Source organism: Sapajus apella, unplaced genomic scaffold, assembly GCF_009761245.1.
Source record: "Sapajus apella isolate SASKATOON/1434 unplaced genomic scaffold, GSC_monkey_1.0 scaffold3, whole genome shotgun sequence".
Taxonomy (NCBI): Eukaryota; Metazoa; Chordata; class Mammalia; order Primates; family Cebidae; genus Sapajus; species Sapajus apella.
The window spans coordinates 57,821,735-57,845,307 of NW_022436943.1; the positions used below are offsets into that span (position 1 = coordinate 57,821,735).

At 38.4% G+C, this 23,573-nt stretch overlaps 2 long non-coding RNA genes across 3 annotated transcripts in view; one reads left to right on the top strand and one right to left on the bottom strand.

Annotated features, from left to right (window-relative positions):
* Positions 1–19,832, top strand: LOC116534110. Its single transcript, XR_004261592.1, has 3 exons — positions 1–12; positions 15,321–15,325; positions 19,749–19,832. It is a non-coding gene; the product is annotated as an uncharacterized LOC116534110 (long non-coding RNA).
* The window catches only part of LOC116534099, an 18,889-nt gene continuing 13,546 nt past the window's right edge, over positions 18,231–23,573 (bottom strand). For both annotated transcript variants that reach the window (XR_004261590.1, XR_004261589.1), the window contains exon 2: positions 18,231–23,092. This is a non-coding gene — a long non-coding RNA (uncharacterized LOC116534099). The remainder of the gene's footprint in view (positions 23,093–23,573) is intronic.

Below are 23,573 nucleotides of genomic sequence, written 5' to 3' on the forward strand. Positions count from 1 at the left end.
CTGGCCAACATGGTGAAACCCTGTATCTATAAAAAATACAAAAGATAGCTGGGTGTGGTGGCACATGCACGTAATCTGAGCTACTTGGGAGGCTGAGGCAGAAGAATCACTTGAACCCGGGAGGCGGAGGTTGTGGTGAGCCAAGATCATGCCATTGTACTCCAGCCTGGGTGACAGAACAAGAGCAAGACTCCATTTAAAAAAAAAAAAAAAAAAAAAAAAAAGTTGTATTTCCTTTCATGTGCAACCAAAAGTCTCTGAGCATCTCCCTTATAGACAGAGAATGCAGGTACAAGTGCCAAGCCTAGCACCTGGCACATGGTAGTTAACAAATGCTGACTTCACTTTCTTCTCTGTCTTCCTCACTAGGATTCCATTTCTTTTTTTCTTCACTTCTTCTTTCTTCACCAAGTTTCCTCCTTCCTTTAGGGCTCTAACCCTACAAATCCTCTTTTCCTGGAAGCACAAAAATAAGCAGTTTTCTCTTCCTCCTTGTAAAACTCTGCCAGCTAAGACTCTGGCATAAGCCTCAGTGAGCTCTGCTCTTGGCCCCAACATCCCCATTGCACACTTCTTTGAAATCAGATCCCATTAATCAGAACTCCTCACACTCATACAATATTTTATCAGGGGCACCTGCTGACTGGTGTCTCTAAAGCTCAAATCATTGTACTTTATCCTTTCCATTCAACAAATATCCTATTGACCCCCTACTACGTGCCAAGCACTGCACGAGGCACTGAGGATGGAACTATGAATGATACCGGCACAATTAAGCCCTTCAAAGGGCTGCGGGTATGAAGGGAGGGAAGTCAGAGGAAGCATTTGTGATACATGCATCTAGGTTATGACAGTGGAAGAATGAGGCTTATGGAAGCACACAGTAGGGGAGCTTAGCCCAATCAGGATTTTCTGTGTAATAAATCAGTAAGTCACAACAATAAGCACTTATTTTTCTCATTTGTCAGCCCATGATTTTCTGGGGAGCTCCACTTAAGTTGCAGGTTGGCTAAACTTGCTTCAAGATTCATATTAGGGCCAGATGCCTTCCACGTGTCTTCACATTTTCGCTAAACCAGCAGCTATTCCCTCTCTCTCTCTCTCTCTCTTTCTCTCTCTCTCTCTCTCTCTCTGTGTGTGTGTGTGTGTGTGTGTGTGTGTATGTGTGCACGTGTGTGCTTTCCATAGGACCACAAGAGGTCAAGCCAAAATTTCTCAAATGCGTTTAAGGCCTTTGCTTGTGGCCCATCTTATAACATGCCATTGGCCAAAGTTAAGTCATTAGCTAAGGCTAACACCAGGTAGGTTGAGACATACACTACAACCTCTCTCACTGCAGCAAAGACACAAATCAGAAGGGTGATAAATAACTGGGAACAATATTCAATCTACTACACCATTCCTGGTCTCTACAAACCCCTCTTAGCTGTCACCCATTTCTTTGTACCTCTTTAAAACAAAATCTCTGTGACAGAATTATTTGTATCCACAGTGTCATTCATTCAGCACTCTCTAAGCAATCTTTCTTTCCCAACCTCCAACTGAAGCTAACCTTGTCAAGGTTGCCAATGGCTTCTATCTTGCCAATGGCCAAATTTCACCTTAGCCTACCTTTCAGGAGAATCTGACACAGTTGATCTCTTTATCTCTTTTTGGAGGCTTTCTATTCTTGGCTTTCAGACACCATCATCTGCGATTTTCCTGATTCCATTGGCCTCTTCTCAGTATTGTTTGCTATTTTCTCTTTCTTTTTCTGACCTCTAAATATTGAAATGCTTTGGGGTTTGGACTTTGGATTTCTTTCCATCTGTATCTTCACTCACAATATGTAAACATGGGTTATGTTCAAATTTATATCTTCAGGTTCATCCTCTTCCATGCAACTGAGAAGTGTATCCAGTTGCATGCCTGACATCTTTATTCTTGGATGTCTAATAACCTTTTTGAACCTAACATGTCTAAAACAGAATACTTGCCCCCCTACTCATATCTCTTTACCCTTGAAAAACCTGCTGTTTCCCAGTCCTTCTCTGGTAAATGGCAGCATAATTTAGCCAGTTGGATAAATAGATAATGAATTACCCATTGCTCAGGGCAACATAGATCCTGAATGCAGCTGCTTCTCAGCGCTTCCACCACTACTTCCCTGTCTAAGCCACCACCATCTCTTTATACAGACTACAGCAACATCCTCTTAACCAGTCTCCCTGTTACCACCTTAGGTCCCCCACAATCTCATGAGTCATCTTTAAAAAATGTAAATCCGACTGAAAAGTCTTCTGCATTAGAAAGAAGAAATGTGAAGAAAGAAGAAATGAGATAGAAATAAAAAATATATCATCATAAAGTAAACAAATAAAAAAAGTGTATCAGATATAATGATGTCAGTTATCTGTTCAAAATTCCGAATGGTTTTCTATTTACCATCGACCGTAAGGCCTTAACATAATCTACTCATCTCACTGAATTCACCTCCTGTTACACTTAGTCTCTTTCACTCTGTTCCCCTACAATGTTCTTCTTGGAATAAGACAAGTTTATTACTACTTTGGGACTTTTTTCTTGTTTCCTCTCATAATCCTTCTTCCTCCAGACTTTAGAATGGCTTGCTCCCTCATTTACTTTAGGTCTCAGCTCGAATCTTACCTTCGTAAAAATATACACTTGACTTCCCTAACTAAAAATTCAGCCTTCTTCATCTCTACTTCCTTACGTGCCTTATTGTCTATAGCACTCATTGATTGATTGATTTACATATTTATTTATTCATCCATTTGAATATAAGTTTGCTAGAATGTAGGCTCCACAAGCACAGAAATTTTTCTAGACTCACGATTATATCCTTGTGCCTAGAGCAGTGCCTGGCCCATAGATGTTGGCTCCCTGAATATGTGTTCAATAAATGCAAAAATGCATGCATGAATGATCTTTGCCACAACAATATAAGTCAGGTAGTATCCCTATTGTACGACTGACAAGTGACTTGGGAATATCCAGCAGCTTGTCTAAGTTCTATAGATAGATGATGGTCCTGTCTTTCCAGAATCTAAAAAGTCTATATGATTCTATTAAACCACACACGGCCTACGAGTTAGAAAATCAAGCTTCCTATCCTGGCTATTTAGAAAATTTTCTGTGTAAACATGGACAAATTGGAAAACCTGCATTTTCTAAGCCTTGTTATACTGATCATGTAAGTGATAACAAGGGGTTTTCTAAAATCTCCAAGGCCCTTGCCAGCTTCATTATTTAAATAAATATAAAATAATTCACACTCACGAGATAATCGTTGTTATAATATTTGAATTTTGCCTTGGGGCAAAGAATGCCTGAGAAAATAATGAAGATGTACAGCCCAGTGGTCTCACATTTACCCAGCAGAGTCCCCGTCAATCTTTCTTTTCCTTGCCAGGTAATTTCTGTATTTGCTAAGTAGCTGCTGCCCTTGTCCTTGCTACTTCTCTCTTTCTGGGTAAAACATTTAGCTCCTCTGGGCTTCAAATCTTTGTTTTGAAGGTTAAGTGGGATAATATGCACAAGACGGAAATTAAATTGCTTGTGGCTCTGCTAGTGTTATAATAAATCCTACCAATAAACAGATAAATTGGCTTGAATGGTTTTAAGTTTAATGATTGCTGTATGTAGCGCCTATCCTGGAAATATTGCTTAACTATGCAAATACAGTAAATATAGGTTCCATGTGGTTTTTCTGGAAAATAAATTAGATAAACATGTAAACTTTCACAGATTCATTAAGAGACAATAGGAATACAAGCTTGAATGTGGCTCATTGACACAATAAATCCCTTCCCTCCACGAGCCACCATTCAAATACATCTGATGTGCATCTTTTAATTTGAATATTCTTGAATAAGTCTATTGTTTTGCATGCATTTAAAAGTACAGTATTGTACTATACATCTAATTCTGCTTTTACTTTTTATCACCAGGCACTATGCTTGTCAGTGGATATTTCAAGTTGGAGGCCTTACTGTTGCTTCAAGTGCTACATGGTATTGCGGCATCCATCAGCAGTGTCCATCTATACTTTATTGCATATCTATGCACCTCGTCAGGGGAAGCATGGGAACCCTCAGGTGCTGCTGGCAGGAAGGCAAGCTGGCCTGGCCATTCTGGAGAAGAACCTGGCAGTATACTTGGTGACACTCCAGTCGCACAGCCTGTGATTTGGGTATGCGTCATGGTGAAATCTTCATTCCAGTAATTTTAAGGAAATCCAGGAGCTGGAGATGGAAACCAATGTGCTAGAACCAGGTAGATTGTATGTAGCTCACATGGGCCAACTGTTAAATTTTCAGGAGTTTGGCAAGCTGGTTTTTATCTCCCATTATTATTTAAAATAGAATTATATAAGCTTACAACTAAATAACATATATTTTTAAAAGTAATAAGTACTTAAGACACACAGTTTCTTAGTACTTTCACTGGACTGAACCACCATCTTGGCTCCTGAGGTCATGGAGGCTGCTGCATCTCCCTAGTGGAAATCCACATAGTGGTGTGCTGCTGCTGCCCGTCTCTCCCAATCCTGCGTGCAGGGATGGCCCGTTGGCAGCTTGAAAGAGGCCATGGTGGAAATAATTGCACTATGGAAATTAGCAAACCCTGTTTTGGCTAAGCCTGAGAGCTAATTGTTAAACATTTACTAGTTCACTGGAGACTGGTGTTACTCCCCTTTATAAATGAGAAGAATGCGGCTCAGATGGCTTATAAAACTTGCCAAGAACCACACAACTTGTGACTGGTGCAAATTGGATTCAGATCCAAGCCTGTCTCAGACCTTGTACTTTACTTTGACAAAAATTAGAAGTGAGTTATAACATTAAGACTATAAAATTCTCAATACTTTACCACCATCATTGCACTTATGTTTTTGTTTAAAAAAAAAAAATCTATTGGCTGCCTGTGCCTGAGTACAGTATGAAATCAAGAAGTGGCACAGTTTTTAGAAACACCTGCTTACTGATTGAGCTTCATTAACTCCTTGTGTGAGAGCCCTGTCCTGAACCACAGGTGCTATTGCTTACAGTGTGTAAGAAAAATAAATGAGTTCAGCTTCCAGGCTAGTGCTGTGAGGTTACATAAACTAATCATTAAACATGAAAGCTAAGATATTTTAGCTACTGTTTAACTTCAAAAGATTTGTTAATAAATAATGCTATTTGCACACTGAGGCCTTGGCCCTGTCTCTACCTGAGTCACAAACCTTTGTGTTTGTATAGAAGTTACACTATTTTCTACATTTGACTTGAAATTTCGTCACATTTTCTTCTCATTCTCAGTTATCTACTTTCTTACTCATTCAGTCATTCAATTAGTCATCAATAAACATTTAAAGTGATGAACACAGCTTGAGACCAAAAGAGTTCTGCAAATTCTTTCTAATGTGACTGAATGAAAATATTTCATGAATCAAATGCTCTCTAAAATGTGAATATGAGGTAAACATTACTTTATATCATGTTATCAGTTCTCAACCTCCAGGGCAACTAAATGGTCAGATGCAAAGGTGAACTGAAATGGGCAACTAATTGGATTTTGTGGGCCAACATTTTTTAAATAAGTTTTTTTTTTTTTTTTTTTTGAGACGGAGTTTCGCTCAAGTTGCCCAGGCTGGAGTGCAATAGCGCGATCTCAGCTCACCGCAACCTCCGCCTCCCGGGTTCAGGCAATTCTCCTGCCTCAACCTCCTGAGTAGCTGGGATTACAGGCACGCGCCACCATGCCCAGATAATGTTTTGTATTTTTAGTAGAGACAGGGTTTCACCATGTTGACCAGATGGTCTCGATTTCTTGACCTCGTGATCCACCCGCCTCGGCCTCCCAAAGTGCTGGGATTACAGGCTTGAGCCACCGCGCCCGACAATAAGTATTTTTAATAAGGAAAATTTCGAATGTTTACAAAAGTAGAGAAAACAGTGCAACAAATCTCCATGTTGCCAAGCCTCAGCCACCATTAACTCACGGCCCATCATCTGTCATGCCCATCTTGTTTGACGCATATCTCCATCCAAACCTGTCTGCCTTTCCAATCCCGGCAATGCCAGGGCATTTCACTAATTCAATTTATTATTTACATTTCACTAATTCAATGTATTATTTACATATATACCCTAAGTGCATACATTCATCTACTGTATTCTACACACTGGGTTTCACAAAAGCAAGCAGACATTTGTGGTGCTGCACAACTACTTACATAGAACTTGTCACCATACATTTATAAATTAAACCATTTAATATACCAACAATGCCTTGAGGTAGAATACTACCACTTTAAAGATGAAGGAACTGAAACACAGAGATTAAGCAACTTGCCCACCATCACACACTGAGTTAAGAAGCAGAACTGAGATTCGAACCCAGACAATCTGGTTCCAGAAACTATGCCTTTAGCCATGACACCATAGCCTTCACATAGGAATTTACATACACAGCTGAACACCAACTGCTTATCCAGAGCTTCTGCATTAGAATGGTTCCTGCTCCATTACCCTGGATCAATGAATGGATACTTTCCTTAAAACACTATTCAGATGGCTCTCCTCATCCCCAAGCGATGTCATAAGTTACTCCAGAGCATATTCTATCTATAATTTTGAAATGTCAGGTTTCATTTCATTCATGACATCAAAACTTTGGAATTTGCTGAGATGAAACTTACAGCTCAGTATTTGATCAGTTTTTATAAATATTCAAAGTGGGCTTGAAAAGAATGTATATTCTGCAATTGTTGGGTTCTGTACACATCCACTAGATTATTAATCATGTGTATATACTTCCTTTTTGCCTATACAAAATGTTAAAATTTCTCATCATGTTGTGGATTTATATATTTCACCTAGTAGATGTGTCAATTTTTGCCTCATGGGTTTTCAAGTCTGTGTTTGCAGACATAAATCTAGAATTAGTATACTTTGCTGGTCATCTGGACTTTTTAATCATTATAAACTGAGCTTCTTTATTCTTAGTAATGCTTTTTGCCTTAAACTATTTTACATGATAATAATATCATGGTATAACTTAATTCCATCATTTTACTTTCAACCTATTGGTACACAGGCTTTAGGTGTACCTATTAAGTAGCATGTCACTGGCCAGGCAACACTCTGCTGAACAAGTCTGTAAGCTCCATTTTTCCAACAGCATGTGCTCCCTTCATGCATCTGTGTCATATTTTGAAAATACTCGCATCATTTTCATTTTTTACTATTAAGTCTGTGATGGTAACTTGTGATCAGTGATTTCTGATATTACTACAATTGTTTCAAGGCATTAGAAAACAGACTCTTATAAGAAGATTTACTTAATAAATATTGTGTGTGTTCTGTCTGCTCTCCTGATGAGTTGTTCCTCAAACTCTTGACCTTTTCTCAGGCCTCCCTGTATAAGTCCATTTTCAGGCTTCTGCTGAAGACATATTTGAGACTGTACAATTTACAAAAGAAAGAGGTTTAATGGACTTACAGTTCCATATAGCTAGGGAGGCCTCACAATCATGGTGGAAGGCAAGGAGGAGCAAGTCATGTCTTACATGAATGGCAGCAGGCAAAGAGAGAGCTTGTGCAGGGAAACTCCCCTTTTTAAAACCATCAGACATCATGAGACTTATTCACTATCACAAAAGTAGCACAGAAAAGACCTGCCTCCATGATTTAATTACCTCCCACCAGGTCCCTTCTACATGTAGGAATTCAAGATGAGATTTGGGTGGGAACACAGGCAAACCATATCATTCCACCCTTGCCCCCTCCCAGATCTCATGTCCTCACATTTCAAAACCCATCATGCCTTCCCAACAGCCCCCCAAAGTCCTAACTTACTCCAGCATTAACTCAAAAGTTCACAGTCCAATGGTAGGGTGCAGTGGCTCATGCCTGAAATCCCAGTATATTGGGATGCCAAGGTGGGCAGGCTGCTTGAGGCCAGGAGTTCAAGACCAGCCTGACCAACATGCTGAAAACCCACCTCTACAAAAATACAAACATTAGCCAGATGTGGTGGTGTGCACCTGTAGTCCCAGCTACTTAGGAAGTTGATACGGGAGAATCACTTGAACCTGGCGGTGGAGGTTGCAGTGAGCCAAAATTGTGCCACAGCACTCCGCCCTGGGTGACAGAGCAAGACTCCATCTCAACCCCCCATTCCCTCCAAAAGAGGCCACAATCCAGAGTCTCATGCAAAACAAGGCAAGCCCCTTCCACCTATAAGCCTGTAAAATCAAAAGCAAGTTAGTTACTTCCTAAATACAATGGGAGTATAGGCACTGGGTAAATATACTCATTCCCAATGGGGGAAATTGGCTGAAACGAAGGGGCTACAGGCCCCATGCAAGTCTGAAATCCAGTGGGGGTAGTCAAATATTAAAGCTCTGAAATGATCTCTTTTGACTCCATGTCTCACATCCAGGTCTTGCTGATGCAAGAGAGGGATTTCCATGGTCTTGGGCAGCTCCACCCCTGTGACTTTGCAGTGTACAGACTCCCTCCTGGCTGCTTTCACAGGCTGGTGTTGAGTGTCTGCAGCTTTTCCAGGTGCATGGTGTAAGCTGTTGGTGGATCTATCATTCTGGGGGCTGGAGGGTGGTGGCCCTCTTCTCACAGCTTCACTAGGTGGTGCCCTAGTAGGGACTCTGTGTGGGGACCCCAACTCCACATTTCTTTTCCGCACTGCCCTAGCAGAGGTTATCCGTGAGGGCCCCACCCCTACAGCAAACTTCTGCCTGGGCATCCATGCATTTCCATACATCTTCTGAAATCTAGGCAGAGGCTCCCAAACCTCAATTCTTTATTTTTTTAAAATACATTTTATTGCACTTTAGGCTCTGGGGTACATGTGCAGAACATGCAGGATTGTTGCATAGGTACATACATGGCAATGTGGTTTGCTGCCTCCATCCTTATCAGCTACATCTGGCATTTCTCCCCCTGTTATCCCTCCCCAACTGCCTACCCCCTGCTGTCCCTCCCCTAGTCCCCCTCAACAGACCCCAGTGTCTGATGCTCCCTTCCTTGTGTCCATGTGTTCACATTGTTCAACACCCACCTATAAGTGAGAACATGGAGTGTTTTATTTTCTGTTCTTGTGTCAGTTTGCTGAGAATGATGGTTTCCAGATTCATCCATGTCCCTAGAAAGCACATGAACTCATTGTTTTTTATGTCTGCATAGTATTCTGTGGTGTATATGTGCCACATTTTCCTTGTCCGGTTTATCATTGATGGGCATTTGGGTTAGTTAGGGGTCTTTGCTATTGTAAACAGTACTGCAATGAACATACATGTGCATGTGTCTTTGTAATAGAATGATTTATAATCCTTTGGATATATACCTAGCAATGGGATTGCTGGGTCAAAGAATTTCTATTTCTAGATCCTTGAGGAATTGCCACACTGTCTTCCACAATGGTTGAACTAATTTACGCTCCCCTCAACAGTGTAAAAGTGTTCTTATTTCTCCACATCCTCTCCAGTATCTGTTGTCTCCAGATTTTTTGATGATTGCCATTCTAACTGGAGTGAGATGGTATCTCAATGTGGTTTTGGTTTGCATTTCTCTAATGACCAGTGATGATGAGCATTTTTTCATATGTTTGTTGTCCTCATATATGTCTTCTTTTGAAGAGTGTCTGTTCATATCTTTCTCCCACTTTTGGACGGGTTTGTTTTTTACTTGTAAATCTGTTTTAGATCTTTGTAGATTCTGGATATTAGCCCTTTGTCAGATGAGGAGATTCCAAACTTTTTTTCCCATTCTGTTGGTTGCCGATTCACTCTAATTATTGTTTCTTTTGCTGTACAGAAGTTCTGGAGTTTAATTAGATCCTATTTAACTATTTTGGCTTTGTTGCCAATGCTTTTGGTGTTTTAGTCATGAAGTCCTTGACTATGCCTGTGTGCTGGATGGTTTTGCCTAGGTTTTATTCTAGGGTTTTTATGGTATTAGGTCTTATGTGTAAGTCTTATTTATTTATTTATTTATTTACTTATTTATTTTAAGACAGAGTCTCACTCATGTTGTCAGGCTGGAGTGCAGTGGCACATTCTTGGCTCACTACAACTTCCACCTCCCGGGTTCAAGCGATTCTCCTGCCTCAGCCTCCTGAGTAGTTGGGACTACAGGCACATGCCACCACGCCCAGCTGATTTTTGTATTTTTAGTAGAGATGGGGTTTTACCTTGTTGTGGGAGCTTCGTGTTTTTTTTTTTTCTTTTTTAAGTAAAATGAGATGAGACAACAAAAACTCTACAGTTCCCCTTCCTGCTCTTACATCTGGAAAATAGCTAAGCCTGCCTATCTGATGGGCTTTTGTAGCAGTTAGGTAAGAAGCCACAGGAAGAAAAGTGGGCCAGAAGCTTCCTTTTAGTGGGAAGATTTCTAAGCCTTCTTTCTCTACTGTGCTGAGGACCACCTTCATATCATTTGGAATGAGTAACAGTGGTTAACTATTTGTATGTGTTTTCCCACACCCATTTGTGGAATCTCCCAAGATGCAGAGTGGTATCTGCACATTCAGATAATTACAGTGGAATATGGAGAGATTTTTGTGTACTTAATAAATCTCATGCTTTAGAAGGATAGACTTTTCTCAGGATATGAGAAGCAACACATGGAACTTAAGAGAGTGAAATTCTCTTCCATCCTTACAGATAAACCCCACATATTGTCACTTGAGGATGCAGTAAAAAGGGTATGTGAAATGAGAAATTCTGGGGGTGGGGAAAGCATTGTGCTATTAATTAACCTTGGGCAAATCACAAATTTATCGTGATTTTAGTTTCTCCATTGTAAAATGAGGATGAAATAAGATTTTGCAATTTTTTTGTTGGCTCTTAAATTGCTATTGAAATGAAAATTATCTTTTATAAAATAACATCAATCTGGGCACTGAATAGAGATTAGTGAAGAGGGAAACAGAGGATGCAGGTCTTCTCATCTTCTCCAAGGAGAAACGAGAGAATTAGAGGGGAGGAGATTAACATCTCAGGGCACTTCTTCTTGGTTCCTGTTACATACTTGACTCTGTTAACAAGGTTTCTTACTGCATGGCCATTGGAACACAACACAGTAATGAAGTGGAAAGAATAGATAACTAAGTCACATGTACCTGGTCCAAACTGTGTGGATGGGAAAACTGCCTAACCTCTTAAAGACTGTTTCTTTGTCTGAAAATGAGGGTAGCATTTTAGGGTAGTTGTGAAGGTTTCCTGAGATACCTCATGAAATAAAGGCCTACTGGTGTTCTGGACATGGTACATGCTCAATAAATGCAATTTTTATTTTCTGTCTCATATAGCGGAATTCCTGCACTTATAAATTTAATTTTGTCAACCATTTATTGAGAATACATTTAGACCCTTCAATAAAAGTATATATGGAAAGGAAAATTTAGGTAGAAAACCTCCATAGAATGTTTTGCTTCTATGGTAATTGTCTGGGTGCAGTAATGTGCCAATTAAGTTATAAGGAAAAGGAAGCTTAAATATTAACTAAATGATTTTGAAACCTGTGCTATACAATCAGTATATATTAAGTAATGCAGCTTCTAGTTCATTCAATTCCACATTTCATTGACTCTGCCATCTCGTATCATACAAAAGAAAAACACTCTTCTTTCCAAAGAGCTATTTTGCCATTTAAAAGACAAAAAATGTAGACAAACAAGTATCACTGCCCTTCTTCCTGCCAGCTTTCAAATTACCCATTTAACCCCAGAAGAACAATCCAGAGAGCTGCATCCTGTAGCTGAAATTTCAGCTTAAATGCTTCTATAACTTCCCAGCTGAACTGTCATGTGTAAGCCTTTTAAAAATTAATTATTAAACTCACTTCCATTAGTCTTTTGTTTGGCCTTCATGCAATCATTTTTCTTTTGCTGTTTAACAAGTGAAAACCCACCAGCATTAGCTATAAATATAGGGCACCAGATATGGAGAGAAGGCATATGACTCATGCTGGACTGTTCCCTAGGGCTAACTCAGCGATGGCTGCATTCTGGGAAGTATGTCCGATCTACTCTTAGCCCACAGACAAATCCCAATCCAGCTGGCCATATGAAGAGAATTCTCTTTTTTCAGTTCCTTCTATTTTCTTTCTCAGTTCAAGGCACTGGGACACTTCACTCACTTGGTCTGCTGGCAGATTCCTTCATCCGTCCATCTGCTCGTCAGTCTATCCATTCATCCAATTACCAACGTAACTGATTACCAACTATGGCCTGGAACTGGAGGCAGAATATCAAATAAGAACATGTTCCAAAAAGAACACTATTGCAGTGTGGGAGAGTCAGACAAGTAAATTACCTATTACAGTATAGTAAAGTCTATGATCACGAATGACATGAATGCAAAGGAAGCACAGACAAGGGCATCAGGGCAGATTTCTAGGAAAAGATTACATCAAGGACAATTAAATGTCATCAAAATAAAGTGGCAGGAGGATGAAGCATTCACAATGGAAGAACTGCATGTATGAAGGCACAGGATTACAAAACAGGACACGTGGGGAACTAAACGTGGCTATACTGGAGAGCCTGTTTAGGCTAATGGCCAGAGATGAGGATAACAATGAAGGCGGGCTTAGGTCAGTGGGCTTAGAATTGTGTGCCTACGCTAAAAGGAATAACCAGGGAATCAGCTTAGCAGGTGAGTTCACATTCATATTCTTTATATATTGGGCTTTGGTGAATGATTTTTTTTTAAAGAGTAGATTCCACTATAAAAAACATTTCAAAACTACTGGCTTAGATAATTAAATGTCTGTGCTTAAGCCAAGGGGTCTGAACCTAATTCTCATATCAATGTTCGACAGATTGAGTGACAGAGTGTCTTGTTTTTCTTCTCATTCCCCACAGGACAGTGAGTCTCAACAGGAGGAGGGGAATGAGTTTGAAAAATAATGTAATTAACAATCTAGATCATGAAAACCTGTATACTGTTTTAACAATACAAACTACACAAAACAAAACCCTATAAAACTAGTTGGTAGATTATGGGTTAAAATGTTGCAAAACTGCCAAACAGGTGACCACAATGTGGCACAGACACGCTGAAGATGCAGAAACGTACTTATCTGGCGGCTCATATACCTACCTAACCCTGGTAAACAGCAAAGAATACATATTTCGTGGGAATTCACCATCTATACTTTTTAAATGTGTCATTAAGAACATGACAACGGGGCAGCTGCAACACCCATGCTTATGAGTGTCTTATATCCTAAGTGAGGTTCCCTTGGCTTGTTTCCTCTTTCACTTGCAAAGTCTGGCTACAGGAAGGATTTAGCTCTTCTTAAAAATTATTGCCCACAGAAGAAAAGTTATAAGTATCTGTCTTAAAAATCTTTCAAAGTGGCCGGGCACGGTGGCTCACGCCTGTAATCCCAGCACTTTGGGAGGCCGAGGCGGGCGGATCACGAGGTCAAGAGATCGAGACCATCGTGACCAAAATGGTGAAATCCTGTCTCTACTAAAAAATACAAAAATTAGCTGGGCATGGTGGCACGTGCCTGTAGTCCCAGCTACTCAGGAGGCTGAGGCAGGAGAATTGCTTGAACCCAGGAGCTGGAGATTGCAGTGAGCCGAGATCGCGCCACTGCACTCCAGCCTGGTACCTGGCAACAGAGTGAGACGCCTCTGTCAAAAAAAAAAAAAAACTTTCAACGGTAGAAAAAAGCCTTTAAAATCATATTAGATCATGTTATGATAAACTCTCTATTACACTTTTTTACAGTAGCAACATCAATGCTGCTTGACCATAAAACCTGTCATCTACATCAATCTTTTTATCTTCCAGTATTTTTATATTGATCATTTTACACCCACAACCCTGAAGGCAGGGTAAATGTGGTGACGGAGGCTCGATACATTCTTATAATACATACAATCCGAAATTGCCTCAAGGGAAATGGTATAGTAACCTGGTCCTCTGAAGTCTACTTCCACTGTTTCTCCAACCCCCATCTCCGTCCCTCCAATACCTAGTACTCTAAAATGAGTTTACAAAAATCAGTTGCCATCCAAAACATCCTTAAGTAGTTATCTGATATGGTGCATTTACAAAATTATGTATGTTATGTTACAGGCTTTACCCAGACCTTGGGCCTGTTCTTGAGTTCTGAAAATGACTAGAATCTTCCATTATTTCCAGGTTTCTTCAATTCTCCATGCTGTCTTAATGACTCTCCCATTCACTCGCCCCTATTTCTTGTCCTGGGACCAAAAGGTTGCCAGAGGCAGCCAGTGTGAATATTCTCATCTTCTAAGACGGGCACACTGGCTCACCTAGGCAGGTAACTCAGTAAATGGTAACTGGAGCTATCACTGTCCTTTGCTAGCAATGGCTATTTTCCTATACCTACCAAATTCCTATTCTCAGGGCCTCTTTCGTGCTCCATCTGTTGCAGGGAAGCCTCCCCTAACTGCTCCTTGTCCACATGAATGCATTCTTCCCTTGTCTCCTACAGTAATTGTTTCTCTTTACTAGTTAACACTTGGATCCTAGTTTTCTTATTGTTGGTTCTGTAAAACACATGTTTAGCAGTCAGAGATACGGGTTCAAATGCTAGTTCAGAAGCTATTAGGTTTTAAGCTAAACTTCTCTGAATCTCGATTTTCACATGAGAAACAAGGATAATCCTTTTTCAGGCAAATGAGGACGACAGTTAATATATTTAAGTACTTAGCTTTCCTCCACCTGACAAATAGTAGATGCTCAGTAAATGCTGAATTGAAAAAAAAAAAAAAAAAAAAAAAAGGCAGGACCCACGTCCTATTCTTCTCTTATCCCTTAATTAACCTGGCATGACTACAAGGAAAGACCTATATGACTGTTAGTTAGTTTTCCTTATTCATAGCTCACACAGCTCACCTCTTGTCTCAGGAAACCAAAGTGAGTATTGTTTTTTTCCCTTCACAATTATAATTACGGTGCATGAGTGTCATCACAGTCAAGGTACTAGTAATACTTTTTATAAGACTAATTTGCATAGTATTTTATCACTTTTAAAGGTAAGGTTTTGTGGGGTTTTTTTGGATGTTGTCTCATTTGTTTTTTCTAGCAACTCTTGGAATGCAGGTAGAGAAGGTATCATTAAACACGATATACTAGAAATCTATTTATTATTTATTTTTGAGACAGGGTCTTTTTCTGTTGCCCAGGCTACAGGGCAGGGGTGTGACTGTGGCTGACTGCAGCCTCAATCTCCTGTGCTCAAGCAATCTTCCCGCCTCAGCCTCCAGAGCAGCTAGGACTGTAGGGATGTGCCACCATGCCTGGCTAATTTTTTAAGTTTTTTGTAGAGACCAGGTCTCACTATGTCACCCCAGCTGGTACATACTAGAAACCTAAGTTCAGTTTAGAGTGGTTAACATCAGGAATACCACTTTTACCTTAACTTACAGTTTACAAAGCATTTTAATATCCATTTTCTTGTTTGATGATGACTTAAGATTCTAATAGCACTTAAAATGTAATACCCTTAAAGTCTTTTAGATATCAGTGGACACTAAACTTAGGGTGATCTGTTTTTTGTGGCTGCTACAAATAACCAAGATTTTTTTTAAGAAAATTTCAATTAGTGCATGCTTCAACAACATGGGTTTGAAATGCACAGGTCCACTTGAATGTGGATTTAAAAAAAATGAAAATTGCACCAACTGTGCCTTGCTCCTCCTGCCTCCTTTCCTACCTCTTCCACCACATCTGAAACGGCTAGATCGAGCCCCCCTTTCTCCTCCTCCTCAGCCTACTCAACATGAACATGAGGATGAAGACCTTTATGATGACCCATTTCCACTTAAAGAAGAGTAAATATATTTTCTCTTCCTTACAATTTTCTTAATAACATTCTTTTCCCTAGCTTACTTTAAGAATACAGTATATAACACCTGCAGCATACCAAATATGTGTTAATGGACTATTTGTTATCAGTTAGGCTTCCAATCAACAGAAGTAGTTAAATTTGAGGGCAGTCAAAAGTGATACTCAGATTTTCAGGGGGTGGCAAGGTGGGGGTTAGGATCGGTACCCCTAACTCCAGCAGTGTTCAAAGGTCAACTATATATTGCCTCCACTGTAAACCAGGGGTGGATTTAATGTCTTGTCCCCAGTCTAAAGAAAACTAACCCCTGCAAAGGCAATGCTTTATTATTTGTAAACAAATACACACACACACACACCCCTCTATTATGTTGAAAATAAAACTGTGATTTTCTCAATGTATATACATTTTTCATAATTGTTTTGTTACATAAATGATACACTGTATCAGCCTTCTGTTCCTTTTTTCCCCAACAGTTTGAGATTTATTCATATCAATATTCATCCATTTTAGCTGTTTTCAATGTATAAAACAAAGTTATTTTTTCATTATATTTCTGCAGGTGTTGGCAAAAGTACTCTGTAAGTTAGGGGTCCCCAACCCCTGGGCCGAGGAGCAGTATTGGTCATGCCTATTAGGAACCAAGCTGCCCTGCAGGAGGTAAGTGATGGCCAAGTAAGCATTACCACCTGAGCTCCACCTCCTGTCAGATCAGCAGTGGCCTGTGAATTGCACATGCAAGGGACCTAGGCTGCACACTCCTCATGACAATCTAACTAATGCCTGATGATCTGAGGTGAAACAGTTTCATCCCGAAACCTCCCCCCTTACCCCTGTTCATAAAAAAATTGTTTTCCACGAAACTGGTCCCTGGTGCCAAAAGGGTTGGGGACTGTTGCTATAAGGGACCGAATAGCAAATATTTTACGATTTGCAGAACATACAGTCTGTCAAATATGATTTTTAAAGAACAGTTCTTTAAACAGTTGTGACAGGGTCCCCAAAACCACTGTCCAGTTCAATGACTCACAGAACTCAGAAAAGTGGTTATGTTGACAATTGCAGTTTATTAGAACAAAAGTACAGTTTAAAACCAGCTAAGATTTTAAAACGCAGATAGAAAAGAGTTCCAGAGCAGGGGCAAGCTTCCAGTTGTCCCACCTGACAGGAGATGCATGCACAACATTTAATCCTCTCTGACTGAATGTGGGTCATTTATGAAATATCAACCAGAGAAGCTGAGACTTGGTGTCCAAGGTTTTTATTTTGTATTAATCGCAGACATGGAGAATGGAAATGGCAGCTGTTATTCAGTTTCTACTTCCCCCAGAGATTAAATTGCTACTTCAAGGTGCAATGCCCCCACCATAAATCTGTAGCATCAGCTATCTGGTGTGATCAAAGGCCCCAGGTAAACAAAGGCCTTCTGTCACGCAGGGTATTCCAAGAGCTTAGCTTGTGATCTCCCAGGAGTAAGGAGTAAATTGAGGACTAGACCTTTCAATTTTTTTTTTTTTTTTTTTTTACAATGTGGTTTTACTTTAAAGATTGAGTTTCACTCTTGTTGCCCAGGCTGGAGTGCAATGGCATGATCTTGGCTCACTGCAACCTCTGACTCCTGGGTTCAAGCGATTCTCCTGCCTCAGTCTCCTGAATAGCTGAGGTTACAGGCATGTGCCACCAAGCCTGGCTAATTTTGTATTCTTAGTAAAGACAGGGTTTCTCCCATGTTGGTCAGGCTGGTCTTGAACTTCTGACCTCAGGTGATCTGGAGGGCTAGACTTTTCTTTCAAAGATGCAGGGTTGCAGCATGCCAAATCTATTAAGTCACTCCTTTTATACACATGTCAAAAATGTTCTTAGCTTATGGGCCAGGGAGTAGATCTGACTGGAGACTCTAGTGCCAAATGTCTTCTAAGTTACCTTTTTCTTCCTGCTATTTCAGTAACTGCTGTAAGAAACATCCTTGTACATTTTTCACTGTATACATACACCATATATTAACAAAGACAGAGGTATCTTCTTTCAGAAATATGTAAAATTGGACATACATAAAATAGGCAATTCTCTTTAAAAGGAAATCAGTCTCTAAAACTAATCACTAGAACCCCAAAGTTATTTAGATAATAATTTTCAGTCTAAGAAAACTGAATTTATGATTTATTGAACTAAATATAAAAATTTTGTATTAGATACTAATAGATTGAAGCAAAGGTCTCAAGAAATATTCAGTTTAAGTATCATACATATTTTAGCATAAGTAATAAACTGCTGTTGCTTTTCTGCTATTTCACATAAAGAGAAAGAAAGTTTTTTGGTTAAATTGTTTTATTACACATATGTTCCCCTAATCTGAATTGTAACCTCTGTATGAATGTCAATGCTATGGAAAAAAAAAAAAAAGCCTTGTCAAAATATGACCAATGTAGGAGACTGGTAGTTTACAAACTGCATTTGTTAATATCTATAAATGTAGATAAATTTAGCAAAATACTGGAGAGTTTTTTTTTCCCCCGTCTCTAAAGCTAAGGCTCTGTTTTACATCAATGTGATTTCTAGTTTTTGAAAAAAGCAATTCAGTCTTCTGTCTCCCTCCAACAAATGGCTACAATAAGCTTTAAGGGTTCTGACAATTTCTATACCTAAATATGATGCAAACTTTATTTTTGTAAAAACACAGATGTTGAACTGCTGTTATAAGCAATGTATAATTTCAACTTTACTAAAGTATGAATTGTTTTGTCAACGTGTTTGCCAATCGTTGCTATTATCTGACTGGATGTGAAATGTTATCTGGCTGTGCTGACTGGCATTTCCTTGACTACTAGTGAGCTAAAACATTTTCCTGTTAATTGACCTTTTGGTTCTCTCTCATATATTGCTCATTTATTGCCACCCCCTTAAGAAGTCCTTTATGTAATTTGGACACTTCCTTTGTTAGTTACTGGTAGATAATTGTAAAGTGCGTACCTTGCAAGTCTGTGGCTGGCCTTCTAATATTTAGTCTTTTGTCACACTTAAATTTCTAGTGTTAATACGGTCAGATGTGTGAATCGTTTTCTTCATGGTTCCCACTTTTTTGAGTCAAACCAACAACTCCTTCCTTACGTTGGTTCAAATTTTCCTGCATTTCCTTCTAAAATATTTAAAATGGTATTTCCCCCACCCACATTTAGGTCTTTAATCTACCAGTTTTTAAAAATACGGTGTGAGAAGGGTAAATAATTTTTTTCACATATGGACATGCAATTGTCCCAGTGCCATTTATTGAAAAGTTACTCATTTCTCCACTCTGTCACATATCAAGTTCTCATGTATCTGTTTCTGTGCCGTAGACTTACATGTCTATCCTTGCATCACAAGGGCTGTGTTATCACTATAGTTTTATATTCCCTACCTTCCTTTATGATAGGGACTCCCCTAACCTTATTTTCCCTTTTTAAAAAAAATGTCAGCTTTTTCTTTCCACATTTAGGTTAGGTTGATTAAATTCCATAAACAGTTTTGTTGAGAATTTGATTGGAACTTCAGTGAATTTATAGATTTGGAGAGAATTGATGCTTTAATGTACTGATTTTTCCCATCCACAAACATATAATATTGCTCCACTCAGTCTACTTTTACAAAATGCTTGCATATTTTTATTGGATGTATTATTAGGTCCCCTAGAGTTTTAATTGTGAATGAAATTCTTTCAAATAATACACTTTGAAACATACTGTTTGAAGTGGAAAAGAACACTACTAATTCTTGCAGATTGGTCTTATATCCAAAGCCTCTCCACTTTCACATTAGTTATATATACTACTTTGTAGTGTTCCTTGGACTTTCAAACAAACAATGATCTTGCCCACTGACAATAACTGTTTTTCCCTTTCCAATCCTTATGCCTATTATTTCTTCTTCCAGTGCAACACAGAGCGGATGTATTAATACAACAGCCCATTCCTGCACTATTGCTGGCATGAAGGAACATCTCTAAAGCTGTACCATTAGCTTGTTACATTAACCATGAGTTTTGGTACACTATCATTTGTTGTACTAATAATGTTTTTGCATCTATTAAGAGGCTGTTTTATTTTTAAAATCTTAAGTGAATATAACTTACATTTTGCTGGTTCTCCCCTCCAACCCCCTGCATTCACTGCGATAGTAATATGCCTTTTCTCTTTACTCTATTAACATAGCATATACTATCTGAAAAGATTTTCCAATGTTAAATCCTTCTCCCATATGGAAATAATCCTTACTTGGTCACAATGAATGTGTTTAACAAACCATCCAGAGCTTGTGGATTATTCAGAGTTGATTTTAAAAAATAGATTCACACTTACTTATTAATATATATTTGGCAACACACATCAAAAAATATCTGAATAAATTAACAACATTCTAAATCAAATAATTTCATATGCTTTCATGTCTTATTTATTTCCTGATACCAAGTTGTCTTTTATAAAAAAACATTTAGACAGGCAGGGTCTCGCTCTGTTGCCCAGGCTGGAGTGTGCTGACACAATTATAGCTCACTGCAGCCTCGAACTCCTGGGCTCAAATTCCTCCTGTCCCAGCCTGCCAAGTAACTGGGATGACAAGTGCATGCCACTACACCCAGTTAATTTTTAAAATTTTTGTGGAGACAAGGTCTCGCTATGTTGTCCAGGCTAGTCTTGAACTCCTGGCCTTAAGTTATCCTCATGCCTCAGCGTCCCAGTGTTAGGATTACAGGCATGAGCCACTGTGTTTGGCTAAGTTGTTTTTCTCTTATTGATCAATTTTGCCAGGCAAGTGATAACCTCTACCCTGATTCTATCACCACAAATTACTTTAAAATGTTCCTTTATGCTTTATGTCCTTTAAACAGTTGCCTACCCCAAAGTATGAAGATATCTGTTTTATCACTTCCTTTCTCATTTAAACCATATTCCATATGGAACTGATTTTTCTGTATATATGGTGTCAAGGAAGGGGTCTAGTTTGTCCCCCAACACAGCTATCTAATTGACTGTACCACTGCAATAGTTTCCCTTTCTCATAAATCACAGATGACCTAAATGTGTGGATCACCATATATACAGAATTCTATCTATTCTGTTACTTTAATCTATTTGCCTATCTTATGCCAGGCAACATCAGTGTTAATTACAACTATACTTTTATGATCACAGGTCTTATGTCTGTTGGTGAACTTTTTCAGTTTTGTGGTTCAAGTTTACCTTGGATATTCTCTGTCCTTTGCATTTCTTCAGTTTGTCAATTTCTCCAGCATACTGTTGGGATTTTGATAATATCATATATTGAAGTTACAGATTAATTTACAAAACTGCCAAGTCATGAACATGGTATAGCCATATATTTAGAATTTTTAAAATTTCTTAAATGATTAAAAAAATTGTAGGTATTTATTTTATGCTAGTGTGAATGGTATAATTTTTATTAATTTCTATTTGTTTCTGATATATAGAAATACAATTTCTGTATAGTTTGTATTCAGTGACCTTGATAAGTTCATTATTTTGTCTGTTGAGTCTTTTGAAATTTCTATGCACATAACCAGTTGTCTATAAATGCTATTACTTTCTTCTTTCTAAACATTGTATCTTTTTACTTCAGGTCTTATTTTATTGGCTAATATCTCAAATGTGTTAAATGGTAGAGATTATTACTGTTTTTAGACTTCAAAGAAACAATATTTTTACTTTCTCTATTATGTGTTATTTCATTTAGTCTTTTATTATTTCCTTGCTTTTCTTTTTCTAACTTCTTGAAAATAGTTTAGGTCATTGACTTTCAGCCTTGCTTCTTTTCTAATGTATGCAAGTAAGTCTATACATTTCCTTCATGCACTGCTTAGCTGCAACTCACATGTTTTGGTATGTCATATTATACACTCGAAATTATTTTGAAATTTGTTTTATTCATTGACCCAGGGACTATCAAGAAATCTGTGACATAATTTCAAAGGAGTTGGGGGTTCCTCTAATCATCTCTGTTTTTTTCTAGTTTAATCTCACTGTGTTAGAGAATGTAAGATAAATGCTTTTGAACTTTTGAGATTGGTTTGCTTTACGATTCAGCATAGAGTAAATTTGCATAAATTATTTACTTGAAGAAAATGTGAATTATGTTTTTTAAATCAAGTATTCAATATATGTAAATGTCGATTATTTTACATCTGATTTTTTTGGGGGGAGGGTCTGGATATTCTATCAGCTATTGAAAAAGCTGTGTAAGCCTTCAACTATGGTTAGAGACTTACCTATTTCTCATCTTATTTGTCATTCTTTCTTTACATATTTGAAATGTTTTCAACACATACAGATTTAGGATCTTTATGTGTTTTGGTGAATTAATTCCTTCAACATTGTAAAAGAATGCTTTTTGCCTTAAATCTCATTGCATGATAATACCACAAACTGTTTTTATTTGGTTTGCTTACTGTATATTTCCCCCCATGCATTTACATTCAACATTTTTGTATGGCCTTATATTTAAATACGCCTCTTGTAAGCAGTATGTAGTAGGGAATTTTTAGCCTGATAAATTTTCAACCTTAATTCAAGTAATAACTCATCTAAAGTGTTTGTGTTTATATTTTGCAACTTTAAATTTGACCCATCTGTTTTATGTTCCCTTTTTTGTTCTTGCCTTCTTTTAAATACTTTTTGCCTCCATTAAATTGTTAGGTATACATTCTATTAGCCTTTTAGTGCTTAACAGATTACAACATGCACGCTTGTCTTCATAGTCTTAAAAAAAAGTAATTTTACCATTTTACCTACCTAATGCCAGAACCTGAGGACAAACTCTAGTACAAACTTCTCCTGCCTCTTGTTATTGTAGGTGCATTTTAATTCCACAGGTATTTTAAACCTCAGAATTTAATACATCCAATATTCCTTCAAATTTAGCCACATATTTACCATTTCCATTGCTCTTCATTTATTCCTGCATTCTAGGATTTAACTTGGAATCACCTGCTTGTGCCTCTTGAAGAACTCTCTTCAACATTTCTTTCAGTGTGTAGGTACCGAAGACAAATTTCCACTTTTCACTCACAAGTCTTAATTTTGCCATCACATTCGGAGTGGATCTTTTGTTTCTTGCCCATTCTTCCTTATCTGGAATGTGAGCACTATAGCCACCATTTTTTGATCTTGAAGACACATTCTACATGGTAGAGAGTGGATCATAAAGAACAGACTCCACTGATGTTGTGGAGTCACAGTACTGGACACCTGGACAGCCTACATCTGAAAGAAAAGCAAAAGTGCAACAGTTTAAGCCACTGCAACATTGGTTCTGTTTCCAAAAACAAATATTATTCCTGATATGTCTTTGGTCAACTATGGACATTTCTTAGCTATTTATTGCTTCTAGTATATAACTGTTGTCTGTAATTTACATGGAAATAGTCCAGTATATACAGTGAGGTACACGTAACTTATGTAAAGTCATTGCTTAAGTCTTGCTACCATTCTGATAGAACAGTCCAGGAGGATGAACTAGTGTTCTAATCAGAGAACGCATACTCTAGTGGAAGGTATTCTAGGTACTGTTTACTGCATCTTGATCAATACACAATGTTTTAATTTTCATACTAAATGGTAGAAATTGTTAGAGAAATTAGTGGTCTGCTGTTTAAATGGGCCTCCAATGGTGAAATTAAAGGTTTTCAGATTGACTAATAGCAGAGTAACACATCCCACCATTGCAAGAAGAGGCCTTAAGAAT